The following is a 17,372-nucleotide window of genomic DNA, read 5'->3' as shown; positions in this document are numbered from 1 at the left end:
ATTCATTTGGAGAATATAAAAAATATGAAAGGGAATAAAGGGGAAAGGAGAGAAAATGAGTGGGAAATATCAGAGAGGGTGACAAAACATGAGAGACTCCTAATTCTGGGAAGCGGGCGGGGGGTGGTGGAAAGGGAGGTGGGAGGGGGGATGGGGTGACTGGGTGACGGGCACTGAGGGGGGCACTTGACGGGATGAGCACTGGGTGTTATGCTATATGTTGGCAAACTGAACTCCAATAAAAAATATACCAAAAAAATAAAATAAAATAAAATAGGGGATCTGGTGGCAAATAGGGTTGGGGACGGGCACTGTGAGGGAAGAGTGATAGCTGAGATGGGCGGAGGAGGACAGGTCCATAGTGTTCTCCTGAACTAGCAGGGGTGATTGCCTTAGGACAAAACCAATGAACTATTTCCTGCTAAGCAATTAACAAAAAGAAGCAGTTGAGAAAGACTCTGGAGCCACCGGCAGATAGGACACATTATCTGGTGGGTACATTAAGGAATACATGGAGACTTTGCTTTTGAGTGTCTCACTTCAAAGCTCAGAGTTAACCTACTCTGGAAGCAGAATTAGGAGGTGACCAGTAGCAAATCTGGGGCTGGAGCCCCCCAGGAGATTTCATTTTGCATTCTTGGAAGGATTTGTCCCAAGTCAACTTGCCTGCCATTGCCAGAAGCATAATTGACCAGCAGACACTTTGGAGACACTTCTCAGTTACCAATAGACAGGCAGGACAAAACAAAACAAAATACAACAAACCCAGGAAGGATCTAGAATATTTGAACAACACAAATAACAAGTAACTGCTGTGTATCAAAAAGGTTCAGAATTACTGGGGAATATACGTTCTTTACAAGAGTAAATAGGGGTAAAAGGAAAACTGAGGTGCAGGGCAACTGGCTGGCTCAGTTGGAGAATATGTAACTCTTGATCTCAGGCTTGTGAGTATAATCACCAAGTTGGGTATAGAGATTATTTTCTTTTGGTATATGTTTTCATTGGAGTTTGATTTGCCAACATATAGTATAACACCCATTGCTCATCCTGTCAAGTGCCCTCCTCAGTGCCCATCACCCAGTTAACCCAATCCCCCCCCCACCTCCCCTTCCACTACCCCTTGTTCATTTCCCAGAGTTAGGAGTTTCTCATGTTTTGTCACCCTCACTGATATTTCCCACTCATTTTCTCTCCTTTCCCCTTTATTTCCTTTCACTAATTCTTATATTCCCCAAATGAATGAGACCATATAATGTTTATCCTTCTCCGATTGACTGTTTTTTATAAATTTATTTTTTGTTGGTGTTCAATTTGCCAACATATAGAATAACACCCATGCTCATCCCGTCAAGGGCCCTCCTCACTGCCCATAACCCAGTCACCCCCACCCTTCCACCTCCCCTTCCACCACCCCTAGTTAGTTTCCCAGATATAGGAGTCTTCATGTTCTGCCTCTCTTTCTGATATTTCCTACCCATTTCTTCTCCCTTCCCTTCTATTCCCTTTCACTATTATTTATATTCCCCAAATGAATGAGACCATATAATGTTTGTCCTTCTCCGATTGAATATTTCACTCAGCATAATACCCTCCCGGTCCATCACGTCGAAGCAAATGGTGGGTATTTGTCGTTTCTTTTTTTTATTTTAAAAAAATTTGTAATAATAAATTTATTTTTTATTGGTGTTCAATTTGCAAATATACAGAATAACACCCATGCTCATCCCGTCAAGTGCCCTCCTCACTGTCCGTCACCCATTCACCCCCACCCTTCCACCTCCCCTTCCACCACCCCTAGTTCGTTCCCAGAGTTAGGAGTCTTCCATGTTCTGTCTCCCTTTCTGATATTTCCTACCCATTTCTTCTCCCTTCCCTTCTATTCCCTTTCACTATTATTTATATTCCCCAAATGAATGAGACCATATAATGTTTGTTCTTCTCCGATTGACTTATTTCACTCAGAATAATAACCACAGTTATTAATTAATTAATAATTAATAATAACCTCAGTTCCATCCACGTGGAAGCAAATGGTGGGTATTTGTCGTTTCTAATGGCTGAGTAATAATCCGATATATATATCTATCTCACATCTTCTTTATCCATTCATCTTTCAATAAACACTGAGGCTTCTTCCACAGTTTGGCTATTGCGGACATTGCTGCTAGAAACATTGGGGTGCAGGTGTTCCGGCGTTTCACTGCATCTGTATCTTTGAGCAAAATACCCAGCAGTGCAATTGCTGGGTCATAGGGTAGATATATGTTTAACTCTTTGAGGAACCTCCACACAGTTTTCCAGAGTGGCTGCACCAGATCACATTCCCACCAACAGTGCAGGAGGGTTCCCCTTTCTCCACATCCTCTCCAATATTGTGGTTTCCTGCCTTGTTAGTTTTCCCCATTCTCACTGGTGTGAGGTGGTATCTCATTGTGTTTTTTTTAAAAGATTTATTTATTTATGATAGACATAGAGAGAGAGAGAGAGAGAGAGGCAGAGACACAGGAGGAGGGAGAGGCAGGCTCCATGCCGGGAGCACGACATGGGACTTGATCCCGGGACTCCAGGATCACGCCCTGGGCCAAAGGCAGGTGCTAAACCACTGAGCCACCCAGGGATCCCCTTATTGTGGTTTTGATTTGTATTTCCCTGATGGCCAGGGATGTGGAGCATTTTCTCATGTGCTTGTTGGCCACGTCTATGTCTTCCTCTGTGATATTTCTGTTCATGTTTTTTGCCCATTTCATGATTGGATTGTTTGTTTCTTTGCTGTTGAGCTTAATAAGTTCTTTATAGATCTTGGATACTAGCCCTTTATCTGATATGTCATTTGCAAATATCTTCTCCCATTCTGTAGGTTGTCTTTTAGTTTTGTTGAGTGTTTCTTTTGCTGTGCAGAAGCTTCTTATCTTCATGAAGTCCCAATAGTTCATTTTTGCTTTTGTTTCTCTTGCCTTCATAGATGTATCTTGCAAGAAGTTGCTGTGGCCAAGTCCAAAAAGCGTGTTGCTTGTGTTCTCCTCTAGGATTTTGATGGAATCTTGTCTCACATTTAGATCTTTCATCCATTTTGAGTTTATCTTTGAGTATGGTGCAAGAGAATGGTCTAGTTTCATTCTTCTGCACATAGCTGTCCAATTTTCCCAGCACCATTTATTGAGGAGACTGTCCTTTTTCCAGTGGATAGTCTTTCCTCCTTTGTCGAATATTAGTTGACCATAGAGTTGAGGGCCCATTTCTGGGTTCTCTATTCTGTTCCATTGATCTATGTGTCTGTTTTTGCACCAGTACCACACTGTCTTGATGACCACAGTTTTGTAGTACCACCTGAAATCCAGCATTGTAATGCCCCTGGCTCTGGTTTTTCTTTTTCAATATTCCCCTGACTATTCAGGGTCTTTTCTGATTCCACACAAATCTTAAGATGATTTGTTCCAACTCTCTGAAGAAAGTCCATGGTATTTTGATAGGGATTGCATTAAATGTGTAAATCGCCCTGGGGAGCATTGATATTGTCACAATATTAATTCTTCCAATCCATGAGCATGGAATATTTTTCCATCTCTTTGTATCTTCCTCCATTTCTTTCAGAAGTGTTCTGTAGTTTTTAGGGTATAGATCCTTTACCTCTTGGTTAGGTTTATTCCTAGGTATCTTATGCTTTTGGGTGCAATTGTAAATGGGATAGATTCGTTAATTGCTCTTTCTGTAGTCTTATTATTAGTGTATAGAAATGCCGGGATCCCTGGGTGGCGCAGCGGTTTGGCGCCTGCCTTTGGCCCAGGGCCCGATCCTGGAGACCCAGGATCGAATCCCACATCGGGCTCCCGGTGCATGGAGCCTGCTTCTCCCTCTGCCTGTGTCTCTGCTTCTCTCTCTCTCTGTGTGACTATCATAAAAAAAATTTAAAGAAATGCCACCGATTTCTGAGCATTGGTTTTGTATCCTGCCACGCTGCTGAATTGCTGAGATTACTTGTAACTAAAATCATAACAGAAACCACGAAAAAAACTAAAAAAATAACAAAAGAAGGAAAGACAGACAGACAAAGGCTCAGTGAGGTTCGTGCTGAGCCAATAGGCGGAGCTGTCAAGTGGGGGATCCACCACATGAGTTCAGATTCAACTCCAAGCACTATTTTTGACCATGCCATGCCACTTCATGAATACTCTTCACCCAATCTCATCTAATCCTCACAGTGATGCCAAAGTTGCCAGATAGGTCGTATCATTTCCATTTTCCAGATGAAGAAACTAAGGCTCAAGAGACAGCTACAGTGCTAAGTTACCAGCCAGGACCAAAAATTAGCGTCACTGAGTTTGGGGCCATAATTGTCATTACTGAACAGCCCAGGCACTGTTGTAAAATGTGGGGAGGATGCAGGATTAGAATTCTGGGGACAAAAATGAAGACATTGCTATAAGTCTTTAGTCTTAGGCAGCCCCATAATATGGTTTCAGGAGATCTGGAAAAGACTTTATGCCTTTCCCATGTCTGAAGTTCCACAAATAACATAGGTGCCTTCCTGGGCATAACAACGTTCTCTGCCGCTCTCTCTTTCTGTCTCCCTTCCTTTCTGCCTCTGTCTCTCTCTCTTGCTGTTTTCAAGATGCATTTAGTCTGTGAGAGGAACATGGTAAAGCATTATCAGCTCTTCACATCACAAATCTAAAAGGTACATAAGGACAAAGAAGAGACATGTGAAAATGGGGTTGAGTGAGTGGGGAGGGTCATCTGTGTGGAGTGCTCTGGGAGTATCAGAAACTAGACTTGGTAACACCAGAAAGAGGCTGTGGTATCCTTTTCTTCACCCAAAGTCACCTGGGATTTTTTGCTCCTGGGGCACTAAGACCCTGGGGGACATGCTCAGGACCTGTTGAAGATCTCATACCACCAGTCTCTTGTCAACAGTGGAGCAAGGAAAAGGTATTCACTCATGTCTGGGGTTGCCCTGGGAATGACGTGAGCAAAAACCAGCCCTGCAACTGTTCCAGACAAATCCTGGTGATCCTTCATGGAGGAGCAAGACAATGGGCAAGTGTCCTGGTGGGACATGGTTCAGGACCATGGCAGAGTGTGGGGCCACTGGGAGGATCCTGGGCCTGAAGGTCCTGCCCTACTCTCCACGTGACCTCAGACAAACCCCTTCCCCACTGTGCATCTTGGTTTTCTCATCTGTGAACTGAGAGAATTGGTGGACTATCTCCACAATTCTCAGCTCATGGTCTGTGTGTCTGTCTGGCTTGTGTTGAATCCCCATGCCTCTTCTCATCTCACACAGGAGCCTTCTCTCCACAGTGCCACCTTCTTCTGGAGGAGTGTAGTGCTCCTGCTGCCTCTTTTTCTCTCCTTTGAGGAGACCACTTCCTCATCTAATAAAAGAGTGAAATATGGGTTCACAGGAGCTGCAGTCTCTCCTCTATAGGAGGTTTTCCTGGAAGTGAGGGTCAGTTGGGAGGTAAGGACTTACGTTGTTTGAGGCCACTTCCTTTGTGGCTTCAGATAACTTTCCCTGCTCACTTTCCTTGGTCCTTTGAATCCTTCCATCACCTAATGCCTCCAAATTATTTCCCTAGCTTATAATGACATGTGCCTTTTCCAAGTTTATTTTTTTTGAGAGATAGAGTAGAAACTTTGGGAGAGTGGCTGAGGGAGAGGCAGAGAGTGTCCTAATTAGGCTCCATGACCAGTACAGCTCTTCTGTGAGCACTGCTCACAGAAAAGTGGTGTGTAAGAAGTCCCCACCCTATGGATAAGCAAGCTCAGTGACACATTTTCCCTGCCCATCAACATTGACAGATTTCAGTGAAGAACACAGCTCCTTCAAGGGAGACTGGAGTCACTTATGTCAAGACACAGCACCCTGCACCCTGCAGGTGCATTTTTACTAGGGCAAATTAGCCTGAGAACCAGCATAGCAGCTCCCTCCCCAGAAGACCAGCACAAACCCCTCAGACACACCATGTCTACCGTGAAGAGTGCTTCAAAGCTTCAGTTCTAGGGAAAATAGGATCTAGCCTCTTAACATGCAGACCAAAACATACCTAGTTAAAACTTGCCAGAGTGTGGACAAGATCCAAACACCTCCACTGCAGGCAAAGAGAAACTCTGTAGAGAAACCTGAGGGAAGGAGCACCCAAAACATAACAACAGAGTGCACACTCTGAAACACTTCTTGAGATGCCATGCCAGGGCAGTGTAGGATATCTTCTTAATATAGCCATTACTCTCAGGCATAGGAAATAAACAAGCTCTCCTAACACATAAAACACAGTGACCTAGATAAAATGACAAGATGGAGGAATTCATCCCAAAAGAAAGAACAGGAAGACATTATGTCCAGGGATCTAATAAAAACAGATATAAGCAATATGCCTGAACCAGAATTTAAAACAAGTGTCAAGGATGCTGCTGGGTTTGAGAAAAGCATAGAGGACACTGGAGAATCCCTTTCTGCAGATATAAAAGAACTAAAAATGAGTCCGGCCAAAATAAAATTGCTGTAATTGAGATGAAAAACTGACTGGATGCAATGACATCAAGAATGGACAAAGCAGAGGCATAAATAAGTGAGACAGAAGATTAAATTATGGGAAATAATGAAGCTGAAGAGAAGAGAGAAAGAAAAGAATTAGATCACAAATGTAGACTTAAGGAACTCAGGAATTCCATAAAGCATAATAACATTTTTATCATAGGAGTCACAGAAGAAGAAGAAGAGAGGGGGAAAGGGGTAGAAAATTTATTTGAGCAAATTATAGCTGAAAACTTTCCTAATATGGAAAAAGAAACAGACATCTAAATCCATAAAGGACAGAAAACACCCATCAAATTCAACAAAAGCCAGCCAATACCAAGACATACTGTAGTAAAATTTGCATAATATAGAAGATAGGAAAGAATACAAACGACTATACAGAAGAAGAATCCTGAAGATAACAGGAGAAAGGAATCCCTAACCTACAAGGAAAGAGAGATGAGGGTCACAACAGATATGTCCACAGAAACACAGCAGGCCAGGAGACAGTGGCATGATATAATCAATGTGCTGAAGGGGAAAAATAAGCAGCCAAGAATACCTTATCCAGCAAGGCTATCATTCAGAATAGAAGAGGAAATAAAAAGCTTTCCAAACATAAAGGAGTTTGTGATCACTAAACTACTCTGCAAGAAATATTAAAGGGGACCCCTGAAGTGGAGAAAAAAGACAAAAAGTATAACAAAGACTAGAAAGGAACAAAGAAAATCTTCATAAATGCTGACTTTTTAGGTCAGCAATGGACTAAATGCTACAGTCAAAAGACACAGGGTATCCGAATAGATTAAAAAAAAAAAACCCAGACCTTTTATATACTACTTATAAGAGATTCATTTTAGACCTAAAGATACCTCCAGGTTGAAAGTGAGGGTAAGAAAAACCATCTATCATGCTAACAGATGTAAAAAAAGAAAGGTGGAGTAGCCATATTTATATCAGACAAACTAGATTGTAAGCCAAAGACTATAATAAAAGATGAATGAAGACATTATGTAATAATTAAGGGATCTATCCAAAAGAAGATCTAACAATCATAAATATTTATTCCACCAACTTGGGAGCACCCAGATATACAAATCAATTAATAACAAGCATAAAGAAACTCATTGATAATAATACAATAATAGTGGGGGACTTTAACACCTCACTTAAAGCAATGGACAGATTATGTAAGCAGAAAATCAACAGGGAAACAATGACTTGAATGACACACTGGACAAAATGGATTTAACAGACATATTCATAACATTTCATCCTAAAGTAGCAGAATACACATTCTTTTCAAGTGCACATGGGACATTTTCCAGAATAGATTCCATATGGTCAAAAATCAGCTCTCAAAAATACAGATTGAGCTCATGCCATGCATATTTTCAGACCTCTATGCTATGAAACTTGAAGTCGACCACAAGAAAAAAATTGGAAAGACCAGAAATACATGAAGGTTAAAGAGCAACCTACTAAAGAATGAATGGGTTAACCAGAAAATTAAATACATGGAAGCAAATTAAAATGAAAACACGATGGTCCAAAACCTCTGGGATGCAGCAAAGGTGGTCCTAAGAGGGAAGTATATATTAATACAGGCCCACTTGAAGAAAGAAGAAAAGTCTCAAATATACAACCTAACCTTATACCTAAAAGACTGAGAAAAGGAACAGCAAATAAAGCCTAAAGGCAGCAGAAGAATGGAAATAATAAATTTTAGAGCAGAAATAAAGATCTAGAAACAAAAAAAAAACAGTAGAACATATCAGCAAAACTAAGAGGTGGTTCTTTGAAAGAATAAATAAAATCGACAAGCTCCTAGGTCAGACTTATCAAAAAGAAAAGAGAAAGGATCCAAATAAATAAAATCACAAATGAAAGAGGAGAGATCACAACCAACACCACAGGATTAAAAACAATTATAAGAGAGTATTATGAAAAATTATATACCAACAAACTGGACAATCTAGAAGAAATGGACAAATTCCTAGAAACATATGAACTATCAAAAGTGAAACAGGAAGAAATAGAAAATCTGGACAGACCCATAACCAGCAAGGAAAATTGAATACATAGTCAAAAATCTCCCAACAAGCAAAAGTCCAGAGCCAGATGGCTTCCCAGGGGAATTCTACCAAACATTTAAAGAAGAATTGATACCGATTCTTCTCAAACTGTTCAAAAAAAAAAAAAAAAAAGAAATGGAAGGAAAACTTCCAAACTATTTATATGAGGCCAGCATCACCTTGACTCCAAAACCAGACAAAACCCCACAAAAAGGGAAAGTTGCAGGCTAATATCTCTGATGAACATGTATGCAAAAATTCTCAAGAAGATACTAGCAAATCAAATCAAACAGTATATTAAAAGAATTATTCACCATGATCAAGTGGGATTTATTCATGGGCTAAAAGGGTGGTTCAATATTCACAAATCAATCAACATAATACACTACAATAATAAAAGAAAGGATAAGAGCCATGTGATCCTCTCAACAGATGCAGAATAAGCTTTTGACAAAACACAGCATCCATTCTTGATAAAAATTCTCAACAAGGAGGTACAGATGGAACATACCTCAACATCATAAAGGCTATATATGAAAGACTCACAGCTAATATTATCCTCAGTAGGAAAAAATTGAGAGTTTTCTTCTTTGGTCAGGAACAAGACAGGGATGTCCACTCTCACCATTACATTTTATTTTATTTTATTTTATTTTATTTTATTTTATTTTATTTTATTTTACTTATGAGAGACCAGAGACACAGACAGAGGGAGAGCAGGCTCCCAGCGGGGAGCCTTATGTGGGCCTTGATGCTGGGACTCCGGGATCACGCCCTGAGCTGAAGGCAGACACTCAACCACTGAGCCACCCAGGCATCCCTCACCATTACTATTTAACATAGTACTGGACGTCTTAGCCTCAGCAATCAGAAAACAAAAAAGAAATAAAAGGCATTCAAATTAGCAAGAAAGAAGTGAAACTGTCACTCTTAACAGGTGACATGATACTTTATGTAGAAAACCCAAAAGACTCCACCAAAAAAACTGTTAGGATTGATACAATAATTCAGCAAAATTGCAGGATAGAAAATCAACATATACAAATCTGTGGGTCCTATGCTATATGTTGGCAAATTGAACTCCAATAAAAAAAGTTTGATAAATTAAAAAAAAAACCCAAAACAAATCTGTTGCATTTCTATACAACAATAATGAAGCAGAAAAAAAGAGATCAAGGAATTGATCCATTTATAAATGCTCCAAACCCATAAGATACCTGAGAATAAACCTAACCAAAGAGGTTAAAGATCTGTACCCTGAAGATATATATAGAACTGTTAGGAAAGATATTGAAGAGGACACAAAGAAATGGGAAAAGTTCCATGCTTATGGATTGGAAGAAAAAATATTGTCAAAATGTCTATACTACCCAAAGCAAGCTACACATTTAATACAATCAGAAAGGGAGACAGAACATGAGAGACTCCTAACTCTGGGAAATGAACTATGGGTGGTGGAAGGGGAGGAGGGCGGGGGGTGGGGGTGACTAGGTGGCGGGCACTTAGGGGGGCACTTGACGGGATGAGCACTGGGTGTTATTCTGTATGTTGGCAAATTGAACACCAATAAAAAATAAATTTATTATTAAAAAATAATACAATCCCTATCAAAATACCACCAGCATTTTCACAGAGCTAGAATAAACAATCCTAAAATTTGTATGGAACCAGAAAAACCCTGAATAGCTGAAGCAATCCTGAAAAAGACAAGCAAAGCTGGAGGCATCACGATTCCAGACTTTAAGCTCTATTACAAAACTATAGTCATTAAGGCAGTATAGTACTGGCACAAAACCAGACACATAGATCAAGAGAATATAATAGAAAATGTAGAAATGGACCTACAATTATATGGTCAACTAATTTTTGACAAAGAAGGAAAGGATATCCAATGGAAAAAAGATAGCATCTTCAATAAATGTTGGGAAAATTGGACAGCCACATGCAGAAGAATGAAACTGGACCACTTTTTTACAGCATATACAAAAATAAATTCAAAATGAATGAAAGACCTAAATGTGAGACAGGAAATCATCAAAATCTTAGAGGAGAGCACAGGCAGCAACCTCTTTGACCTTGGCCACAGCAACTTCTTACCTGACATGTCTCCAGAAGCAAGGAAAACAAAAACAAAAATGAACTATTGGGACTTCATCAAGATAAAAAGATTCTGCACAGAGAAGGAAAGAGTCAAGAAAATTAAAAGGCAGTCTAAGTAATGGGAGAAGATATTTGCAAATGATATCTCTGATAAAGGGTTAGTATCCAAATTTTATAAAGAACTTATCAAACTCAACAACCAAAAACCAAGTAATCCAGTTAAGAAATGGGCAGAAAACATGGAAAGGCATTTTTTCAAAGAAGACATACAGATGGCTAATGGACACGTGGAAAGATACTCAACATCACTTGGCATCAGGGAAATATAAATCAAAATGATAGTGAGATACCACCTCACACTTGTCAGAATGGCTAAAATGAACAACATGGGAAACAAAGGACGTTGACAAGGATGTGGAGAAAGAGAAAACCTCTTACATTGTTCGTGGGAATGCAAACTGGTATAGTCATTCTCTATAGTATGGAGGTTCCTTGGAAAGTAAAAATTAAGAACTACCCTACAATTCTGCAATCGCACTAAGATATTTACCCAAAGGATAGAAAAATACATATTCAAAGGGGTACATGGACCCCAAATGTTTATAGCAGTATTATGAACAACAGCCAAACTATGGATAGAGCCCAAATGTCCATTGACTGATGAATGGATAAAGATATGCTATATAGATGTGGAACATTACTCAGCCATCAAAAAGAAAGAAATCTTGCCATTTGCAGCAACATGGATGGAGCTAGAATGTATGATACTAAGTGAAATAAATCAGAGACAGACAAATACCACATGATTTCACTCATGTGGAATTTACTAAACAAAACAGGTGGATGTGTGGAAGGGAAATAAAGAGAAGAATGTACTAGAAGGAAAACCATAAAAGACTTTTTTGTTTTATTTTTAAAACTGCCATCAGGGAAATACAAATCAAAACCACAATGAGATACCACCTCACACTAGTGAGAATGGGGAAAATTAACAATTCAGGAAACCACAAATGTTGGAGAGGATGCGGAGAAAAGGGAACCCTCTTACACTGTTGGTGGGAATGTGAAATGGTGCAGCCACTCTGGAAAACCGTGTGGAGGTTCCTCAAAGAGTTAAAAATAGATCTGCCCTACGACCCACTGCTGGGGATTTACCCCAAAGATACAGATGCAATGAAACGCTGGGACACCTGCACCCCGATGTTTCTAGCAGCAATGTCCACAATAGCCAAACTGTGGAAGGAGCCTCGGTGTCCATCGAAAGATGAATGGATAAAGAAGATATGGTTTATGTATACAATGGGATATTACTCAGCCATTAGAAATGACAAATACCCACCATTTGCTTCAACGTGGATGGAACTGGAGGGTATTATGCTGAGTGAAATAAGTCAATTGGAGAAGGACAAACATTATATGGTCTCATTCATTTGGGGAATATAAATAATAGTGAAAGGGAATAGAGAGGGGAAAGGAGAAGAAATGGGTAGGAAATATCAGAAAGGGAGACAGAACATTGAAGACTCCTAACTCTGGGAAACGAACTAGGGGTGGTGGAAGGGGAGGAGGGTGGGAGGTGGGGGTGACTGGGTGGCGGGCACTGAGGGGGGCACTTGACGGGATGAGCACTGGGTGTTATTCTGTATGTTGGCAAATTGAACACCAATAAAAAATAAATTTATTATTAAAAAAATAAAAAATAAATTTATAAAAATAAATAAATAAAATTGTTTAAAAAAACAAAAAATAAAAAATAAAAATAAATAAAATTGTTTGTATTTCCGTGGTATTTGTTGTGATCTCTCCTTTTTCATTCTTGATTTTATTAATTAGAGTCTTTTCTCTTTTGTTTTTAATAAGGCTGGCTAATGGTTTATCTATCTTATTAATTCTTTCAGAGAACAATCTCCTCGTTTTGTTGATTTGTTCCTCAGTTTTTCTGTTCTCTATTTCATGGAGTTCTGCTCAAATCTCTATTAACTCTCTTCTTCTGCTGGGTGTAGATTTTATTTGCTGTTCTTTCTCCAGTTCGTCTAGGTGCAAGATTAACTTGTGTATTTGAGTTTTTTCCAGTTTTTGGAGGGATGCTTGTATTGCGATGTATTTCCCCCTCAGGACTGCTTTTGCTGTGTCCCAAAATTTTGAACAGTTGTATCTTCATTCTCATTAGTTTCCATGAATCTTTTTAATTCTTCTCTAATTTCCTGGTTGACCCTTTCATCTTTTAGCAGGATGGTCCTTAACCTCCACGTGTTTGAGTTTCTTCCAAATTTCTTCTTGTGATTGAGTTCTAGTTTCAAAGCATTATGGTCTGAAAATATTCAGGGGACGATCCCAATCTTTAGGTATAAGTTAAGACCTGATTTGTGTTCCAGTATGTGGTCTATTCTGGAGAAAGTTCCATGTGCACTTGAGAAGAATATGTATTCAGTTGCATTTGGACGTAAAGTTCTGTAAATATCTATTCATCAGGTCTGGTGTATCAGTGAAAGCTCTTGATCTTTGGAGATGTTGTGCTTAGAAGATCTGTCATTTGTAGAAAGCATCATGTTGAAGTCTCCCAGTATAAGTGTATTATCTAAGTATGTCTTAACTTTGGTTATTAATTGATTGATACACTTGGCAGCTCCCACATTTGGGGCATAAATATTCATGATTGCTGGGTCCTCTTGTTGGATAGATCCTTCAAGTATGATATAGTGTCCCTCTTCATCTCTCACTACAGTCTTTGGGATAAACTTTAATTTATCTGATATGAGGATTGCTACCCCTGCTTTCTTTTGAGAACCATTTGAATGGTAAATGGTTCTCCAACCTTTCATTTTCAGGCTGTGGGTGTCCTTACGTCTAAAATGAGTCTCTTGTAGACAGCAAATAGATGGGTCCTGCTTTTTTATCCAGTCTGAAATCCCGTGTCTTTTGATGGGATCATTAAGCCCATTCATGTTCAGAGTTACTATTGAAAGATATGAATTTAGTGTCATCATGATACCTATTCAGTCCCTGTTTTTGTGGATTATTTCTTTGGGTGTCCTCTTTCTTTTACAGAGTCCCCCTTAATATTTCTTGCAGAGCCAGTTTGGTGGTCACATATTCTTTCAGTTTCTGCCTATCTTGGAAGCTTTTTATTTCTCCTTCTATTCTGGATGAGAGCCTTGCTGGATAAAGTATTCTTGGTTGCATGTTCTTCTCATTTAGGACCATGAATATATCCTACCAGCCCTTTCTGGCCTGCCAGTTCTCTGTGGAGAGGTCTGCTGTTAATATAACATTTCTCCCCATATAAGTTAGGGATCTCTTGTCTCTTACTGCTTTAAGAATTTTCTCTTTATCTTTGGAATTTGCAAGTTTCACTATTAAATGTCGAGGTATTGAGTGGTTTTATTGATTTTGGGGGGGGGGATCTCTCTATATCCTGGATATCAATGTCTGTTCCCATCCCCAAATTAGGGAAGTTCTCAGCTATGATTTGTTCATATATGCTTTCTGGTCCTCTGTCCCTCTTGGCGCCCTCTGGAACCCCAATTAAATGTAGAATTTTCCTTCTGAGGCTGTCATTTATTTCCCTTAGCCTTTACTCATGTTTTTCTCTTTTTTTCCTTCCTTGCCATCAACTTCTATGTCACTCACTGTTTCTTTTCTACCTCATTAACCCTCTTGTCTTTAGGATCTCCAGTTTAGATTGCATCTCATTTAATTGAATTTTTAATTTCAGCCTGATTAGATCTAAATTCTGCTGTCATGAAGTCTCTTGAATCCTTTATGCTTTTTTCTAGAGCCACCAGTAGCTTTATAATTGTGCTTCTGAATTGGTTTTCTGACACTGAATTGTAATCCAAATTCTGTAACTCTGTGGGAGAGAGTACTGTTTCTGATTCTTTCTTTTGTGGTGAGTTCTTCTTTCTAGTCATTTTGCTCACTGCAGACTGGCTAAAAACGAGTTGTACTGGAAAAAAGAAGAAAAAAAAAAAACAAGGAAGTGTATCCTCTGGTTCTATATATTGTAAATCCCTCAACTTCCCCTGGAGCTTTCCAGCGCTGCTGGTCAAGAACTTGCTCTTCCCCTGTCCTTCCAGCTGGTCTTTTGGGGGAGGGGCCTGCTGTTCTGATTCTCAGGTGTGTGCACCTGGGGACGCTGCCCCACCCCCTGCCAGGTGCAGGGCTCAGTGGGAGCTGCTTATCCTGTGAGGCCCCTGTTCCCTGGCGGCCCTGCTCCGTTCCATGCACAGGATGACACCAGGAGGGAGAACACTGGCCGGGGCCAGCTCTCCAGCCCTGGAGTCAGCGCCCACAGTAACTACCGCAGTCTCCCAGTCTGCAGTGCCCTGGATGCTCCTGGGGGCAGGGGGTGCACAGCTTGGGGGCACCGGGCAACAGGAGTATCCTTGCTGTCCTGTGCCCTCCCTGCCTCTGTCTTTCCAGGGGGAACACAGGATCCTGGGCTATGTCCCCCAGGGCCCTGGGATCCCAGGCCTGTGCTGCTGGAATTGCGCTCCCGGGGCGGTGGCCCGCGAAGGCAGCAGGGCACAGCCCCCTCCATTCAGAGCTGCTGCCTGAGCTTCTCCCGAGGCCCCACTGGGCGCACTCCAGCCCTTTACCAAGCTCAGTATGAGGTGTGTGGTGCGCTTTCCCCTGGGCACACTTCCTCTGTTAGTGACCTTGGGAACCTGGAGGCTCCACTGCCCCTCCTGCGATTCTGCCCAAGTTCCCTGCTAAATGCCTTTCCTTCTGGGAAGAATCTGGTGCGGATTTTTAAAGTTCTTGCTTCTCCGGGACTGGGCTTTCCTGTCTGGAGGCTTTTGCTGCCTGGCCCTAGCCCGGCTCTTCACGGGGCCCTCCCCCACTTGATTCTTTTTTATTTTTATTTTTTTTTCTGTCTTCCTACCTTGTTAGAAGCACAAACTCTTCTCTCTTTAGCGTTCCAGCTGTTCTCTCTTTAAATCTCAGGTCGAATTCATAGGTTTTCAGGATGATTTGAAAGTTATCTAGGTAAGTTGGTGGGGACAAGTGACTTGGGGACCCTACTCCTCCACCATCTTGCCCCGCCTCCTTCTTTTCTTCTCTTTTCTTTTTTCTTTTCTTTCTTTCTTCTTTCTTTCTTTCTTTCTTTCTTTCTTTCTTTCTTTCTTTCTTTCTTTCTTTCTTTCTTTCTTTCTTTCTTTCTTTCTTTCTTTCTTTCTTTCTTTCTTTCTTTTTCTGTCTTCTTCCTCCTCCTCCCCCTCCCTCTCCCCCTCCTCGTCTTCCTCCTTCTTATTTTGGCTAATTTGTGTTTTATTGATGCTGATACTCAGGCCTTGACTGCATACTCAATCCCTGTTACATATGGGAGATTTAGTAATTGTAATCAGCAACTGTTGTCACCTATGAAACACATAAATGCCAGATTCTGTGGTACATCTTGATCTTCATTATCTCAGGTAATCATCTGACATCTCCATGAAATTTGTATTATTGTTTTATCAGAGATGAGAACAGTCAAGTTCAGATCAAATAATTTGCTCAAGGGCAGCCTGGGTGGCTCAGAGGTTTAGGGCTGACTTTGGCCCAGGGCCTGGTCCTGGAGACATGGGATTGGGCTCCCTGCGTGGAGCCTGCTTCTCCCTCTGCCTATGTCTCTGCCTCTCTCTCTCCCTCTGTGTCCCTATGAATAAATAAATAAACTCTAAAAAAATTAATAATTTGCTCAATTCCATAGAGCTAATTTGTGTAAGAATTAGAAATTAAATTTAGGTCTGTTTGAAACCCCAGTGAAGTGGAAGGAGTGTAGGTGATGAACTCAAACTGCCTTTAATTCACTTAGCTGTGGTTGCTTTTGTGGACAGAGGGTGGTTTATACATGTTCTTTTTTATTACATTTTTTAATTTGAATTCATTTTGCAAACATAGAGTATAACACCCAGTACTCATTCCATCAAGTGCCCTCCTCAGTGCCCATCATCCAGTTACCCCATCTCCTCACCCACCCCCTCTTCCACAACCCTCCAGTAACCCTCGGTTTGTTTCCTAAAATTAAGAGGCTCTTTTGGTTTGTCTCCCTCTCTTTTTGTCTTTTTAAATTTTTCCTTCCCTTCCTTCTATGTTCATCTGTTTTGTTTATATATATCTTTATCCATTCCACCCTTCTGTCAATGGACATCTGAGCTCTTTCCATAGTTTGACTATTGTGGACATTACTGCTCTAAGTATTGGGGTGCATGTATCCCACAGAATTACTGCTGTAACTTTTGGATAAATACCTAGTAGTGCAATTGCTGAGTGGTAGAATAGCTCTATTTTAACTTTTTGAGGAGCTTCCATACTGTTTTACACAGTGGCTGCACCAGCTTGCATTCCTATCAAGAGTATAAGAGGGTTCCCTTTCTCCACAATCTCGCCAACATCTGTTGTTTCCTGAGTTGTTAATTTTAGCCATTCTTACTGATGTGAGGTGGTGTTGAGACTCTTAAGGATAGAGAACAAACTGAAGGTTGATGGAGTTAGGAGGGTGGCGGATGAGCTAAAAAGGGTGATGGGTATTGAAGGGAGCACTCATTGTAATGAGCACTGGGTAGTATATGAAAGTGATGAATCACTAAATTCTATTCCTAAAATCAATATTACACTATAGTTAACTAGAAAAAAAAGAATGATGGAACTGGAGGGTATCCTGCTGAGTGAAATAAGTCAATCAGAGATGG

The sequence above is a fragment of the Canis lupus genome, chromosome 26 (genome assembly GCF_048164855.1).
Source record: "Canis lupus baileyi chromosome 26, mCanLup2.hap1, whole genome shotgun sequence".
Lineage (NCBI taxonomy): Eukaryota > Metazoa > Chordata > Mammalia > Carnivora > Canidae > Canis > Canis lupus.
The sequence above is the reverse complement of the archived record's forward strand: the minus strand, read 5'-3'. Positions refer to the sequence as shown.